The sequence below is a fragment of the Lichenostomus cassidix genome, chromosome 18 (genome assembly GCF_008360975.1).
Source record: "Lichenostomus cassidix isolate B80296 chromosome 18, HeHo_3.0, whole genome shotgun sequence".
In the NCBI taxonomy this organism is placed as follows: domain Eukaryota; kingdom Metazoa; phylum Chordata; class Aves; order Passeriformes; family Meliphagidae; genus Lichenostomus; species Lichenostomus cassidix.
The window spans coordinates 1,510,010-1,525,728 of NC_139498.1; positions in this window are offsets into that span (position 1 = coordinate 1,510,010).

Consider the following 15,719-nt stretch of genomic DNA (forward strand, 5'->3'; position numbering starts at 1 on the left):
CTCTTTGATTCTCTTATCTGGAGCTGTGGAGCATAGAGAGGACAAGGTGAGGGACAGGGACAAGGTCTCACCTGGGGATCTGCCAGGCTGGAGGTGCTGTGGATGGTGGGAAGTGTTGCTGTGTGTCTGGGGATGCTGATGGGAACAGGGGATCAGGAGAAAGAGCAGAGGAAGGGGAGCAGCTCCTCATCCCTGCTGGGGAAGGATGGATGCTCAGCTCATCTCCTCCCCAGGAGCACCATGGAGGGAGGGAGGGAGGAGGAATCACACATATCCAGTGCCAAATGGCATATGATGACTCAAGGGGGAAAAAAAAAAAATCACACCTCTTTATTACACAGATTTATCTCCCTGTGCCTGACAAGCACCACCAGCTGCTCCTCTTCTCAGTGGCTTTATTGGATTCTGGGACATCCTCGTAATTGCTGTAAGTGGGAGATGATTCCCCAGCATCTGGCATGTGGTAATACCAACCCTGGGTGCTGATCAATCCACTCAGGGAGAGCACAGATGTGTTCCCTGGGCTGCCAGAGCCAGCCTGGACATTCTAAAGCATCATTTGGGTACATTTTTCTTCCTTTGAGTTGCTGCTGAAGGACCGAGGCAACACCACTGGATCTGCTGCAGGTTGAACAGCTGAAGGTGGGGAGGCATTGCCCAGATTTCATCTCCATTCCTGAGAATTCCTGTCCCATTCCTGTCCCAGTTCCCCCAGCCTTGCCCCAGGCTGGATTTCAGGAGCTGCTGCAATGCTCTGCCAGCATAAGTTGTCCCTCAAATCATGGAAGTGCATTTAGCACCTGAAGACCAACAGACATCTTCCTATAAATCAGAATTGCTTCTGTTTTCATTTGGGGTTGAGGTTCACGAGGTCTCCTGCTCCCTTTGGGGCTGGTGGCAGATATTTTTAAGTCCCTCTTGGGCAGCTTTAAGCAGAGAAGGGAGCCCTGCCTGCTGGGTTTCCCAGATGGATGAGTTTCCCTGGTCAGCTCAGAGGGAGGAAGAGAGAGGAATTAAATCTTCCAAAAGCAGTCATTTCAAGAATTGCTCCAAAGCTGCCATTTTCATTCCAGGTAGGAATGAAAACATAGGATTTAAGCGGTTGAAAAATTTTTTTTCTTCCCCACTTCCTTCCTCAGAGCAGCCTGGCAGGGTTTGGTCCAACAAGAGTTCATGCTGGCATGTGGTCAGCAGGGCTGGCAACTCCTGTTTTCCTAAAGCTTTGGAGCTTTAGGAGAGACAGTGCTGCAAAATGGTCTGTCTGAATGGGAGAATGAAATACTTCCCAGCTTGAGGAATGCTGCTGGGTGTTAAACAGCACACGAGGGCAGGGAGAAGGGATTCTGCAGGGCTCCAGCACTGTCTAGACTTCGTAATGCAGTGGTGCAAAACCTCCCTCCTTGAACTGCTGCCACGGCCTCTCAGCCTCCTGGAAATGCAAGTGGAGAAACCTCGCTGTGCCAAAGCCTCAGTCATGTTAATGAGACCCCAGCTCCTGTCAAAGCTGGCAGCTCAGCCCTCCAAACTGGGGAGCTTGCAGCAGGTGGTGGGGAAGCTCCTTTCCCAACCCCACATCCCTGGGGGAGCACAAAGCCCCACCTGCCTGCTCTGGCCTCTCCCTGCAGGCTGCTGGAGACTCCTGTTCCCCCAGGGAGCACTCAGACCACCACCCCACAGAGGATTTTGGGGTCAGCACATCACTCTTGAGTCAAATCCTGTCAAGGCATCCTGAAAAGACACTCACTGCTGGAATCAGTGAGATCTGCCTGGATCCCCGGGGGAGGCTCATTCCCAGGGTGAGTTTAAGCTCAGGATTAACAAGATTTTCAGACCTGCTGAGGCTTCTGGTTGGGGGTATTTTTGCCTCTTGGGCTGACACATCAGCTGTGGGTTATGTATCAAGGGCTGGCATGTCAGGGCCATACAGAAATCTTGTTTCCCATAGGAATTCCATAGGAATGTGCTGCTCCAATCCATTCTGGATGAGCTCTGTCACCCCAGGAATGGCAGAGGAGGTGCCCAGGATGGTCAGTGAGGGCCTTGCAGCTCAGAGGAGCAGTCACTTCTTAATTTACATGCAGGGAAATGGGCACAGAAACCTTCTGTGCAGAACTCCACCCCAAAAGCTGAGAAATCCTGCAAAGTCCTGCTCCCATTTCCTGCTCTAAATCCCCCACAACAGACCCTGACACCCAGGGCTGGGAGCCAAACCCTCTCGAGTCAATGGAAAGATTCCCCTTGACTTTAATGGTCTTTGCATGAGTGCCTAATTCCTTCCTGTTCACAGCCTCTCCTGGACTTGGCTGTGGAAACAACTGCAGCTATAAAGTGCTGCAGTGAACTGTAAACCCTTCAAAGCAGATTTCCCTGTCCTCCCAGACACTTGGAATGGGATTTGCTTGACAAAAAGCCTGATCTGTGTTCTCCCAGCCAGCAGCAGTGTGAATGAGTGTTCTAGCAAACATATTCCTGCAGACAGGGCTTGTGGTCAGCCTGCTGGGGCTGCAGCCAAGCTCTTCCCAGCAGGATGGGGAAGGCAGGAGCCTTGGCAGGGCTGAACCTCTGTGCCTCTCACAGTCCTGGAAATTCCAGCTCCCAGGGACTGTTTTCCCTGCAAAAACCATCCCACTGACCTGCCCAAGAGCCTCAGCTGCTCGTGGAATGAGTTTTGCTGTGCCATCCTGGGCCACCTTGGTGCCTCGAGCCACAAAATTCTGATAAAACGCTTAGGAAATGCTTCACTTGAAGGATGTGGGTGGTTTTAGTGGGGGTTAAACACATCTGGCTGGGGAGGGAGCTGGGTGGATGTGGCTGTGTGTGCCAGCAAGAGGCACATGGGATTCTCTCCCTGGGAGAAAAACCACCTGGGATTATCAAAATGTGACCCCAGAATGTGATCCCAAAATGTGACCCCAGAATGTGATCCCAAAATGTGACCCCAGAATGTGATCCTAAAATGTGATCCTAAAATGTGACCCCAAAATATGATCCCAAACTAGGATCCCAGCCTGGCCCCACGGCTTGGGCACTAATCCCCACTTCTGCAGCCACATCCTGCAGGAGGAGCTCAGCCTGGCTTTGGCAGCTGTGCATTCCTGAGATGAACAGGGCAGCTCAAACCCAGGGTGCTCCTCAGCAGAAAACCCAACCTGGGCAACCCATGGAAAAATCTGGCAGCTGCTGGAAAAATCTGGAGTGAGCTCCCTCCTGCCACCCCAAACTGGGCACCTCTGCCCTTTGGGATCTCAGTGTTTGCCCATCAGTCTCCCTAGAAACGTGGCTGATGAGGATTCCCAGTGCAGCCATGGAGGAATTGTGCTGGCCTGGCTCTTTTGGAAGGATTATTTGCTTTTTCAAGCCCTTGTCTGCAGCCCAAGCGGATTGCTCTGTTACAGAGGAAAATAGGCAGAAGCCTGAGATGTGGATGAAGTAATGAGTTCATCTCTCTGCAGTCTAGCCAGGTACACATTTTTTTTTTTTTGCTCCCAGGATTTAATTACAATGCTTGCATCTTTCCTCACATTTTTATGAAGCTCAATGGCAAATAACGGTCACTCTCTTCTTACGTCACCATTACCTTCTTTTCTTGGCTGCAGAGGAGAGATCCAAGGGCAACAGCCTTCCTTGCCCTGAATTTGGCTGCTCTGGGATGAGCTGTTTCCAGCAGGCAGTGAGAAACCCAGGGTTTAGATCAGACCAGGACTCACTGGGGCTGGACTGCTCTGGGGAAAGAAGGAAAAAATGGAATTTCAGTGGAAAAAATGGAATTTCAGTGGAAAATAGCTGCATTAGGCCTGAATGGCTGGTGATTCCTGGCGTGGCTGATGCTGTCCCTGGTCTGGGCTGCTGGCATGGGCACTGACCCCATGGACATCATCCTGCCCAGCTCTGGAGCCACAGCTCCTCTCCTGCCTGCACTCCTCCCAGTGTCCCCAGGGCTCACTGCAGAAAAGGAAAATAAAAATCCAAGCCAGTTTGATTCAATAATGAATTTAGTTACTTTACCCAGCCACGAAACTGGGCAGATTTACCTGGAGAAAAATGCAATAAAGCCCCACTGGTGCCACAGAATCCTCTGCCCTACAAAGAAAACCAGCAGCTCAGCTGTGGGAGGAGTGTGAAGCTGTTGATGGATCCCATGGCCTCGCTGTGCTCTGTGATTTTGGTTACTCCAGACTGAGATCAGCACTGCCAGACCATTCCTCACCCCAGTCCAGCTGGCCACTGGCCCCAGTAGCCACTGGCTGCCTTGCCTTGTGGCTTCACAGGGAGTTTATGCAGCCCCAGAAATGTCTTTGTGCTGCTTTGGAACCTCCACCCAGCTTGGCTGCACCCTGCAGGGTTGCTGGTTATGAAACAACCGAGTTTACAGGGGCATTTTAAACATTCAGCTCTTTTTAATATGGACTTGGTGTCTCCTGGTATGAATATTGCAGTGCTGTGCTCTGCTTGGAAAGATGCTGCTCCAACAGGCCAGAGCTGAGCATTGTTTGTTCCATTTTCCTGGCTAACCCATAAAATCAAAACCCATCCTCAAATACTGTAATTTCTCAGATTACACTTCATGCATGGGGGAATGGATACATTTAGATGATATTGCCAGCTTGGCTGCACTGGGATGGAAGGTTTTGCACTGTGGGGAGAATGTTTTGCTCTAGGAAATAAACTTTTGTATTGTGGGAGAAGGTTTTGCTCTGTGGGAGAAGGGTTTGCACTATGGGGAGAAGGTTTTGCTCTAGGAAGGAAGGTTTTGCATGAGGGGAGAAGGTTTTGATTGAAAAAACAAGGTCTTGCATTATGGAGAGAAGGTTTTGTACTGCGGGGAGAAGGGTTTGAATGAGGAGAGAGACTTTTGCACTATGGGGAGAAGGGTTTTCTCTATGGGAGAAGGTTTTGCACTATGGGGAGAAGGGTTTTCTCTATGGGAGAAGGTTTTGCACTGTGGGGAGAAGGTTTTGCTCTAGGAAAGAAGGTTTTGCACCACGGAGAGAAGGTTTTGTATAAGGAGAGAAGGTTTTGCACCATGAAGAGAGGGTTTTGCACCACGGAGAGAAGGTTTTGCTCTAGGAAAGAAGGTTTTGCACCATGAGGAGAAGGTTTTGCACCATGAAGAGAAGGTTTTGCACCATGAAGAGAAGGTTTTGCACCATGGAGAGAAGGTTTTGCACCATGAAGAGAAGGTTTTGCACCACTGAAGCTGTGCAAGTCCACTGGTGGGTGGTCTGGGTGCCACCCAAGCTGAGGAGGGTGGCAGGAAGCAGGTGACAGAGGAGGCTCTGCCCATCTGCAGGGAGGATGAGGAGATGCCATCCCTCCCTCCCACCCACCCTGTGCCTCCCTGCCTGCCTGGGAAGGCACTGCAGGCTGCTGTGGGTTCCCAGTGGCACTGGGGTGACAAATGGTTCATCCCTGAGGATTTCCTGGGTGGCTCAGACAGCTGATGGGCACAGCAGCAGCAGCAGGGGTTCAGAGGGCTGAGCTCACCCCAGGGCTGAGTTCAACAGGAGCACAGGAGGTGCTGACCAGGAGCACCAGAAGAGCAGTGGGGATGGCACCAAACCCTCCTGGCAGAGGGATTTATTCAGCTGTGAGGATGTCTCTCACTTCCAGCAGCAGCTGCCTCATCAGACGTGACATTTACTGCCGGGTGGGAGAGGTTTCACTGCAGGAAACCTTTCCCTGTCTGCCAGGGGGGCACTGGGCTGAGAAATGTTCTAAATCAGATTTTTATGAGGTGTCTAATTGACTCATCATCCCTGCCCCCCTCCGTGCACAAACATTTGCTCTGCCCTGAAATGTGAGCTGAACGAGGCTGGCGAGAAATGTTGTCTGGATGTAGGAGGGGATTGAGGAGGGTGAGCAAGGAGCAAATTCCTTCCTTGCCGATCCTTAAAACGAGATTGTAAAAAATCCCTCAGGAAAAATAACAACAACAGCAAGAAGTTGTGGTTTCCTAAGCCGGTTTGCATTTCTGGAAGTTGATGACGCCCTGGATTACTGTTGTTTTTTTAGACCTCTCTCAGTTTTTTTTTTTAGGGTAGTTTGTCTGCAGTGTGGCTATGTGTGGGTAGAGAGCTGGGGAATATGCAGAGGGAAAGGAAAAAAAGCTAAAAATGGGCAGGAAAAGGAGGACTGCATATGCTTTTTTACTCCTTATGTAAAAAAAAAAAAATTAAAAAGAGCTTGAAGTTGTCAAAGATTTGGGTTTGTATGGGTGGAGCACAGGCAAACCAAGTTGATCCTGAAGACCACGTTAAATACAGGATTTCTGAGCTTTGTTCAGCACCATCCCTCCTCAACTGCAGGACAGATGTCTCAGCTTGCAGAACAATCACTCCAAACTTCTGATTTACATCCCTTGGAAGCTGCAGAGAGGAGAAGCTGCAGCCAAGCAGGGCTCTGGATGCTGAGCTGGGCCTGCAGCTCTTGTACCTCTGCCACCAGGAAATTGGATTCCTTTCGCCCTCCAGTTTTTGATGTCACATCTCATTTCGGTGTTTTTGCCCAGAAAACAGTCTGATCCTTCAGAAATATTTCCCTTTTCTCTGTGATGTTCCTGCAGATGCTGAGCTGAGCCCTGCTGGTCTCCTTGGGCTGTGGCTGCTTGGCAGGAACTCCAAAAAATGGAGATTTTCTCCCAGCTGGTCCCTGAGTGGGACAGAGGGAAAGTGGAATTTGAGGTTTCCTCCCAATTCAGTGTATCACAGCATGTCCTTCCCCTTCTGCTGCTCTCCTGCTCTTTGCTCCAGGTTTTCATTGCTTGCACCCCCAGAGGGGCCAGAAGGGACCTGTGGAGGGAAATTAGAGCAGAAAAGCAGTTGTTGCCTCGTTGTCTGGAGGTGATAAATGCCCTTTCCCTCTCTGCCAGGGTGGGAGTGGCTCCGTGCTGGCACAGCTTGGCTCCGACACCAGTGCCCATCAAATTGTCACTCCAAACCCTTCTCCACCCTCAAGCTCTGCAGACACGCCAGGAAAGCATTTTTTAATTTTATTTTTTTCCCAGTTCCCAAAGCAGACCCTGCCATTCCCAGCCAGTGCATCCAGCTGCTCTGTTCTTTGCCCATTGCTCCTTTCCAGCACAATAAGGTTTTATTTGAAAACTTCAGCTTTGCTCTCTTCCTTTTTTCCCCCCCTCAGCTGGAAGCTTCCTTTTAAAACATTAATATCCCTATTATTTTTTTTTTCCTCCCAGCAGGTTAATTAATACTTGATTCATCACCTTGCAAGCTAATGGGTATTTATCCAGATGCTGAAGGCAATGAATGCCTGCTATAAATACCCACATCACTGCCAACCCAGCTTTATTTATTCCCCTTCAGGCAGCGACCTCTGCTCAGCTCTAAAGGAGTTAATCCCAACCTTTTCAGGGTGGGTTTGGGATTGGCTTTGCTCCATGTTTTCCTGCTCGAGCTTTACTTGGTAAACATGGTGGCTTTTAATGAGGGAAAACTGCAGATTTTGTGGGGAGAGACCCAGAGAGCTCAGCAGGATCTCTGCAGGCTGGGTCAGCAAAACCCGCTGGATGTTGGGGGTGTTTTGGTGGGCTGGGAGGGCTCTGCCTCTCTCTGAAATAGGATTTTGTTTTGGTTCCTGGAGAGCCTTGCCCAGGTTCTCATCTGCTTCAAATCAATGGTGTTTATCACCTTTGTCTCCAGCTCTCCAGCCATTGTCATCGGTGACCTTAATTAGGAGAAAGTTAAAAATCACGTCCAGTTTGTCACTCCTGCAGAATTAAGAAGTCATTATTTACTTCTGTTGTTAACTCCATGTCCCTCCTGGTGCTGCTCTGCATCCCTGGCACCTCCTGTTTGCTGTCCCTGCAGCAGTGACACTCATTCTGAGGCTCATGGGGAGCCAAAGGAGCTCCTCTCTCCCCTGTGGCTCACAATTTGGGTTTTCCCCATTTTTGGGGCTGCCCCCAAGCAGTTCCAGCCTCTGGACTAATATAATTGTCTAATGTTCTCAGTTTTTATACATTTTCCCACCCCTCAAGGAAGTGTCAAGCCCAAAGGAGTCACCAGACATTTTTTATAATTATTTTAAAAATCTCTGCTGCTCTGGATGACGAACTTACCTTTTTCATTTTTTTCCTTTTTGTTTTTTTTTTTTTTTTCCAGGGACATTGGCTCATCAATTTTTAATTCTTGATCTTGGCAGCGCTGGCTGAACGAGAAACAGAACAACTGATTTTAATGAGCTCAAGATAAATGCAGATGAACTTGGCTGGAGCTGCAATCCAGCTGAGGAGAGCTGCTGCTCTCACCCCATTTCCCAACCCCTCCTGGCTGGGCTGTCACCTCCCAGTGCTGCTGGAGCAGGGAATGTTCTCATCACAGCTCCTCACCTGCGGGAGAAACGCTCATTAACCAGCCTGGTGCACTTGGGATGCTTCTCTCATTAACCCTCTGGGCTCTCTGTAGAAAAATAAATATATTAAGTTATGTATTATTTTTATATTTATATTATTATAGCATAGCAACAATAATATAAATATAAATATAAATATAAATATAAATATAAATATAAATATATAGAATATATAATTTCAATAAGTATAAATAATATGTATTTATATTATCATATCAACAATGATATAAATATAAATATATAGAAGATATAATTTCTATAAATATAAAGAATATATATTTATATAATTACGTATCACATATGATTTCTACTATTATGTATTATTTATATTTATATTTGATTATATTTATCATAGTTGTATTATATATATTATTTTATAGATATTATTATATATTTATTATATATTATTTAGATATATATTATTTATATATTATTTATTTTATATTTATATTTAAATACATATACATATACATATGCATATACATATACATATACATATAATTTTTGGGTCATATAAATAACAGTTAGTGATAACAGAGAGCCCAGGCCATTCCTCACTGGGCTGAACTCTCCACGTGAGCTCAAGGATTTGCTTTCCCACACACCTGAAATTCCATATTTGGAGAGTGAATGGTTTTATTACCTAGGAAAGATGGGGGAGGCTGAGCTGAACTAATTTAATTTGATTCTGTGGGCAGTGGCAATTTTATATCCCTGGTTTGTTTTTTTTTTTTAATGTGCTTTAATCAGGTGGTGCTCGCAGAGATCTCAGCGCTGCAGGTTTGACCTGCCTGGGCTGTCGGGTGAGCTGGGCAGGAGCAGAGTGTGATCAACCAGAAATAATGAGGATTCTCCCAGGAAAAGCAGCAGAGAGCTGTGGAGGAAAAGGAAAAAAACAGCGGGTGAGGTCACCCAGCGATTTGTGCCCAGCTTTGCACAAATGGCATGGAAATGGCATGGAAAAGCCATGGGTGGCATCATGTGCTGCTCCAACATCCCAGCAGAGGCAAGGCTGGCAGCTCCAGGGGTCATGGCATGATCCTCTTCCCATGTCTGGAAGGTTCAGGGCTCTGGAATCACCAAAGAACCTCCCAAACCCACAGCTTTTCCTCCGCTGTGCTCCCCCTCCAGCAGTGTCCCCAGCGTGTCCCCAGCCTGTGCTGGTGACCTGGCCAGGTGGAGATGTCAAGAGAAGCCATTTTTTTTTATTTTTTCTGTTTTCAGCTTGTTAAAAACCATTGTTATTTCCCCAGGACAGGACTGCTGCTTTAGCTCGGTGTCGCCAAGGAGAGCTTCAATATTGTCATTAAAAAATTCCAGTCCTGCATCATCATCTCAGACACACAGGAAGAAACCTGTACAATTAAATTCCCTCTGCTCCAGCAGGAGGGCAGAAGTTCCTCCTTTTTTCCCCCATTTCTGTGATGAGGACATTCTGGGATTTTAGAGCAGCAGGGAAAAAAAAAAAAGCCTGTTTGATTTTCTTCATTTTGTTAAGCCTGGTTTTACTTTCTGATTGCCAAAGCGTGATAAATGGAACACAGATTACCTAGAGATTTTCAAAGATTTGCTTTCAATTTGATTTTTCCTGAGCCTCATTAAGCCTGCAGGTTTTACCTACACTTTGTTCTTCCAGTGGAGTAACATTACCATATATTAATAGCCATATTCTTTTTTTTTTTTCCATTTGAAATTAAAACCAGATAGAGGCTTCTCATGCTTTGCTTTCAAATCCTATTTCAAAAAATATTGATCAGGGGAGTGTGTTGTTTTTCCTTCCCCTCTGACCCTGCTGGCTCTGCAAAGGGCATTCTCTAGGAAAACACTTCCAGTCGTGAATCTCTGGGCATTGCTGGGTGCAGTTTTGGGGATTAAGGGATGCATTTTAGAAGGTATAATGTATAGATATAAAAAAACCCAGAGGCTTCCAGCAGAGAGGAAGGCAAGAAAAGTAAGATTTAAAGCAGGAGCTGTAGAATTAGGGAGTTCAGAGGAGTGTAGACAGGGTGAGACAACTCTGGATGAGCCCAGGTGCATCTTTCAGGAGTCAATGCTGTTGGAAGAGCTTGTCCTCCATGATTTGAGGAGAAATGGCCCCAAAATCCATGACTGTAGGAGAAATGGCTGAGAGCTGCTCTGCAGGAGAGGTCTGGAGGGTGGCAGGGAGGACAAGACAGGACAGCCACCCCCAGAACCCCTGACAGCCCTGGGGTTCTCCTGCTGGATCCTGCAAGGTCAGCTCAGCCTGGAGGTGCCTTTACTGGTTCCAGTCTAAGGACTGGACATTGCTGCTGGTTTTACCCTGAGCATTGCCTCTGCTCTCCTTTCCAACAGCTCTGCACCTGAAATCCTGAGAATCCAGAGTTTTCCCCTGGGAACTTCCTCTCACTGTCTCTGCTGCATGCAGAATGCCAGATTTGATGAAAACGCTCTGATCTGTTCCGACAAATCCTCTGTTCCTAAGTAGATAATAACCAGAAAATCTCCCTAAATCAATCCTGGTTTCGGATCTGCGCCCACACTTGTTATTCTCTCCGTGCCAATTAGCTGCTCCTCCTTGCCCTGAGCTGGGAGCATCCTCAGCCCCTCCAAGGGGAAAGAGGCACAGATTTATGGCAGTTGGTGTGGGACTGGATGGGGAGATAGGACTGCAAAACAAGAGAGTCTGATTTGGCAGCATTAGGCACGAGTGAGCAGAAACTCTCTCCTCAGCTGAGCAGGGATTAAGGGTTGCAGAGAGCCATAATCCCAAACTGCAGTGGGAAGGGTTGAGATACCTTCCTATCATACAGAATCCTAGAATGGTTTGGGGTTGAATAAAAATCATCTAATTCCACACCTCCTTGCCATGGGCAAAGCAGTATTTCAACGAAGCTGCCACTGGAGCAGAGAGAGGGATGTATTGGAATAACACTCATTAAATTTTCCTCTCTCTTCCATCAGTATCGAGTCGATATATTTGATATTGAGATCTCTTTGGCAAAAGCAAGTCCAGGATCCCTCTGTCCCCAAACCTGCCCCAGCTCTGGTGGCACTGATGAGGTCAGAGCTTCACCACGGAGAGGAGAAGGTGTGAACATCCCTGCCGGTGGCTGCTGCACTCCCGTGGCCACCAGCCGTGCCCACAGCCGGGTCCAGCCTCCTGACCTCCTCCTTCCACCGGCCTGGATCCAGAGCCACCCAACGGTGCCGAGCCGCAGAACCAGGGGCTGGGGGGGAAAGTCGGGTTGGGGCAGCTGGGGAGCGAAACCAGAACATCCTGGCCCTGCAGAGCTGAGGGGGGCTGGGGTTTGGGCAGGGGTGCAGGGATGGATGGATGAGGGATGGAGGGATGGAGGGATGGAGGGATGCAGAAATGCGGGGATGCAGAAATGTAGAGCTGCAGAAATGCAGAAATACAGAAATGCAGGGATGCAGGGATGCAGGGATGCAGAAATGCAACAACGCAGGGCTGCACCGCCCGCCGTCACCAGGAGGTGGCACAGCCCGAGCGCGGATGTCGCACCAGGTCACCTCCCCCCCCCCGGCCCCGGGACCCCCAAAAAGCAGCGAGGTGATTCATCACTGCCAGGAAAGCAAGGAAAGGTCTCACATCTTCTTTCTGGGAAAGCCGCTGGGCGGAATTCCTTTCGCGTGGAGAACAAACAAACAAACAAACAAACAAAAAGGCACAAACTCTCGGTTTGCTGTGGAGCGAAGGGAAACGAGCCCAGCTTGGAGAGCTCGCAGCTGCCGGGACATCCTCGGGCTGTGTCCCCAGGGCTTTCCCACGTGAGCAGAGCCTCTGCTGGTCCTGTTCCCTCCCCAGAGCCCTCATTCTCTATTCCTACATCCAGGTTTTTAACCAAAAAACCGGAATTTCTTCCCAAAAAAAGGGTTCCTTCTCTCCCAATTTTCTTTTCTTTGGGTTTCCATGTCTGAAGTTAACTGAAACCTGTCAGTCCCCATCTGTTTGTCCGGCAAATGCTCTCCCTCAGCTTCCAGGAAAGCCCCAGGACAGGGGATGGATGTTCTGCGAACACAAGGAATCAGATGGAGGAGATGTTGTGCAACCATTTCCTCAGCAGAGCCCATTTCTGGCTCCTCAGTCCTTCGTGGGAGGCAATCACAGATCCTCGTGTGAAATGTGGTGGAGCCCTTGACATGATGCTGGCAGGAGCCTTCTGTCCTCTCCTGAGAAGGACACAAACAGCACATCCAAGGCCAGTTGTTTCTCAAATTAAAACAACAAAAAAAAATTAAACAAAAAAAATTAAACAAAAAAAATTTAAAAAAAAAAATTAAACAAAAAAATCCCCTCCTTTGCTTCTTTTTGTTATTCTTTCTGAATTCCTCTTTAGCGTCCTGAGAACCCTTGGGAGGATTTGCATTTGGGACATGAAATGAATTTCTCGCAATGAGGCCAAAGAAAACCAAGGTCTGTGGGTGGAGGAAGCTGTGGCTGTGCCAGCAGGCAGTGCCAGCAAGGAGATGTCCTCAGCTGGCCATGGAGAGAGAACAGAGGGGAGAAAGGGAGGAAGGAAGGAAGGAAGGAAGGAAGGAAGGAAGGAAGGAAGGAAGGAAGGAAGGAAGGAAGGAAGGAAGGAAGGAAGGAAGGAAGGAAGTTGCCAAGAGCAGATTATTTATAGGGATTTCAATTTCACAAAGCTGCATCCATTTACCTGGGAGACACAGGGGTGTGCCAGGCAGTGCCAACTCTTGCAGCAAAGCTGTGATATTTCACAGCCACAGTAACCCAGAAGAACCTTTCCAGCAAGCCCCAAAATGGGAATGGTTTGCCTTTGACCCTCAGCCTGCCACTGACATCCATCAACCCTCTCTGAGCCACCCCACGACCTCTCCATGGAAATTACTGCTGTGGATGGCTTCTGCTATTTCCAAATAGCCAAAACTCATCCTGAGAAGCACAAAGCCCTGCAGGAGGGGTGATTCCATCCTCATGCCAGTGGCACCCACCAGGATCATGGACACCCAGGTGTTTCTGGCTCAGCTGCTGCACAGCCCAAGTCCTTCCTCACCTGCCCATCAAACACCCTGGGGATGCACAGGAACAACCCAAACCCCTCCAGTCTGCCTACAACACGAGTTCATGAACTGCTGTGATCACTCAGGACTGTTCTAATTGAAACATCATGTCTTACACAATCATCTCCTGCTCCATCCCCTTCCCTCACTCTTTTAGAAGCCATTTCCTGCTTTTTCCAGCTGGACACGCCATCCTTCTTCCTGCTTTGAAGCAAATATTTTGTTGGGTTTGGCTGCTGCCAACAGCCACACATCGTTTTCTGCCTGATATTTTATCCATCTGCTGCTGGAGAGAGTATTTGGAGCTGGAAGTCTCCAAAGGGTTTTGAGGCATTGAGATGAACCAGGAAGCAGCAGCAGCATGAGGAAAATCCTTCTCAGCTTCACGTGTAGAGTAATTCAAGCTGAAATGCCTTAAAAATGAAATGCTGATTGTTCCAACACCCTGGGACTCCCAGGAGCTGATCCACCCTGCTGCCCTCCACGGGGATGTGGAATCCAACCCCATCTCCTCTTTTGGCCCAAGTGGGTGGAGAAAGAGGACTGGACTCCTGCACTGTCCAGGTCACAATGTCCCAGCCCTGCCATGGGCTGCCTCTGCAGGACACCAGCCCTGTGCTGGCATCACCCAGCTTCCCTCTCCTCCCACCCCCCAGGAGTTTGTCTCAGGTATTTTGGAATTTGTCTCAGCTCTTTTGGAGTTTGTCTCAGCTCTTTCGGAGCTTGCTTTCATCGCTGCTTTTTGGGAAGTTCCTTGGAATTCTCAGAAGCTCTGCTTTCTGTTGGCTTTGCTTCCTCACACTGCAGGGGAGTCACTTAATTAGCATTTCAATGGTTTTCTCCATCGCAGCTTTGGGGAGAGCTGGAAAACCCCAATATTCCTGTTCAGACATCAAACACCCAAATCTCAAGGGGTGAAACCCCAAGATCCCAAACCCTGATCACTCACATCCCTTGTCCCCCTAGTCCCCAAAACTCAAAAGAACCCCAACAGGGTGAGTTCTCCTCACCGAACTTGAAAGACTTGGGCTGCTCCTCGCTGTCACTCTGGGGGGACAATTTGGGACACGGTGCCTGTGGAGGCAGCTGCTGAATGGCCCTTTGTCCCTTTGTTGGATAAAAAGGGCATTATTAAACCAGGAAATAAGGATCTCACTGTTCATCAGGGCGAGTTCTGCCCGGGTTCCTGCGGGGAGGGAATCTGCCTCGCCCATCCCCTGCGGATGATGTGACTTTGGCAGCAAAGCAGGGCTTGTGCTAAGCTGGGAAATAGGGACAATCGGCAGAGTTAGGGCAGTTTGGAGCTGGTTTGGTGCTGGAGCAGGGAGCATCCCTGAGGGATCTGCCAGCCCTCTCACAGGGCAGGTGGAGCCACTGCTGGGATTTATGGATTTCCTCCCTCAGCCCTTCAGCTCCAGGAGAGAGGCAAAGGCAGACTCCAGAGGGAATGTTTGAGGAGTCAGGAGTCAGTTCATTTCCAGGAAATCTGTCTCTTGTTCTTTCTTCTTCTTCTTTTTATCTTTTTTTTTTTTTTTCCAATGGAGAAGTTAAGTCCTCGTGAACTTTTTGAGAACTTTTGTTCTTTCCCCTTTGCCAGCTGAGCTCTGCTTTGTGCTGGTGACAGAACCCCTTTCTCCAGGCACTGGCCATGGGCCAGGAGCTGGAACTGTCCCTTTGTGCTGGCAATGCCACCAGCCCTGTCCCCCTTCCCTCCAGGCTCATGCAAAGCCCCAGCTCCAACCAGCTCCCCTTTGGGGACTTTGTGGATGTTTTCCCTTCTCCTCCTTGTGCAGCAGGAGATGCAATGAACTCTGCTTGCTTCACCTTCTTCTGCAATGGAAAATGGCAAATATCAGGGGGAATAATCAGTCAAACCTGAGGAAGGGGAGGGTGGTGGTTGCTTGGAAGAAATGCAGGTGCAGGAGGTGTCAGAAGGAACTCCTCTTTCCCTCTGAGCTCCAGAGATGTCCTCTCTGAAACAGGACTTGTTTGGTGCTGTTTGAGTCTTCACATTGTTCAAAAATCTGCCAGGGGAGTAGATCTCATCATGCTGGGTGGCAAAGGGAAGAGATTTCCCAGGGTTTCTGTGGGGAAGAGCAGGACAGAGGGCAGAGCAGAGGGCAGCCAGTGGATTTCACAAATCTGCTCAAAGCCTCACCACCAGCAGCACCTGCAGAGGCACAAACCACAAAATGCTGAGGAAAAAATCCAACAGCGATGGATCATATAAATGACATTTTTCTCTAGAGGTTTGACCTCTCCACTGCTCCTGATACCCCCAGAGCACCAAATAAAACCCTTCCCTTTCCCAGAATCCCCATTTCCCG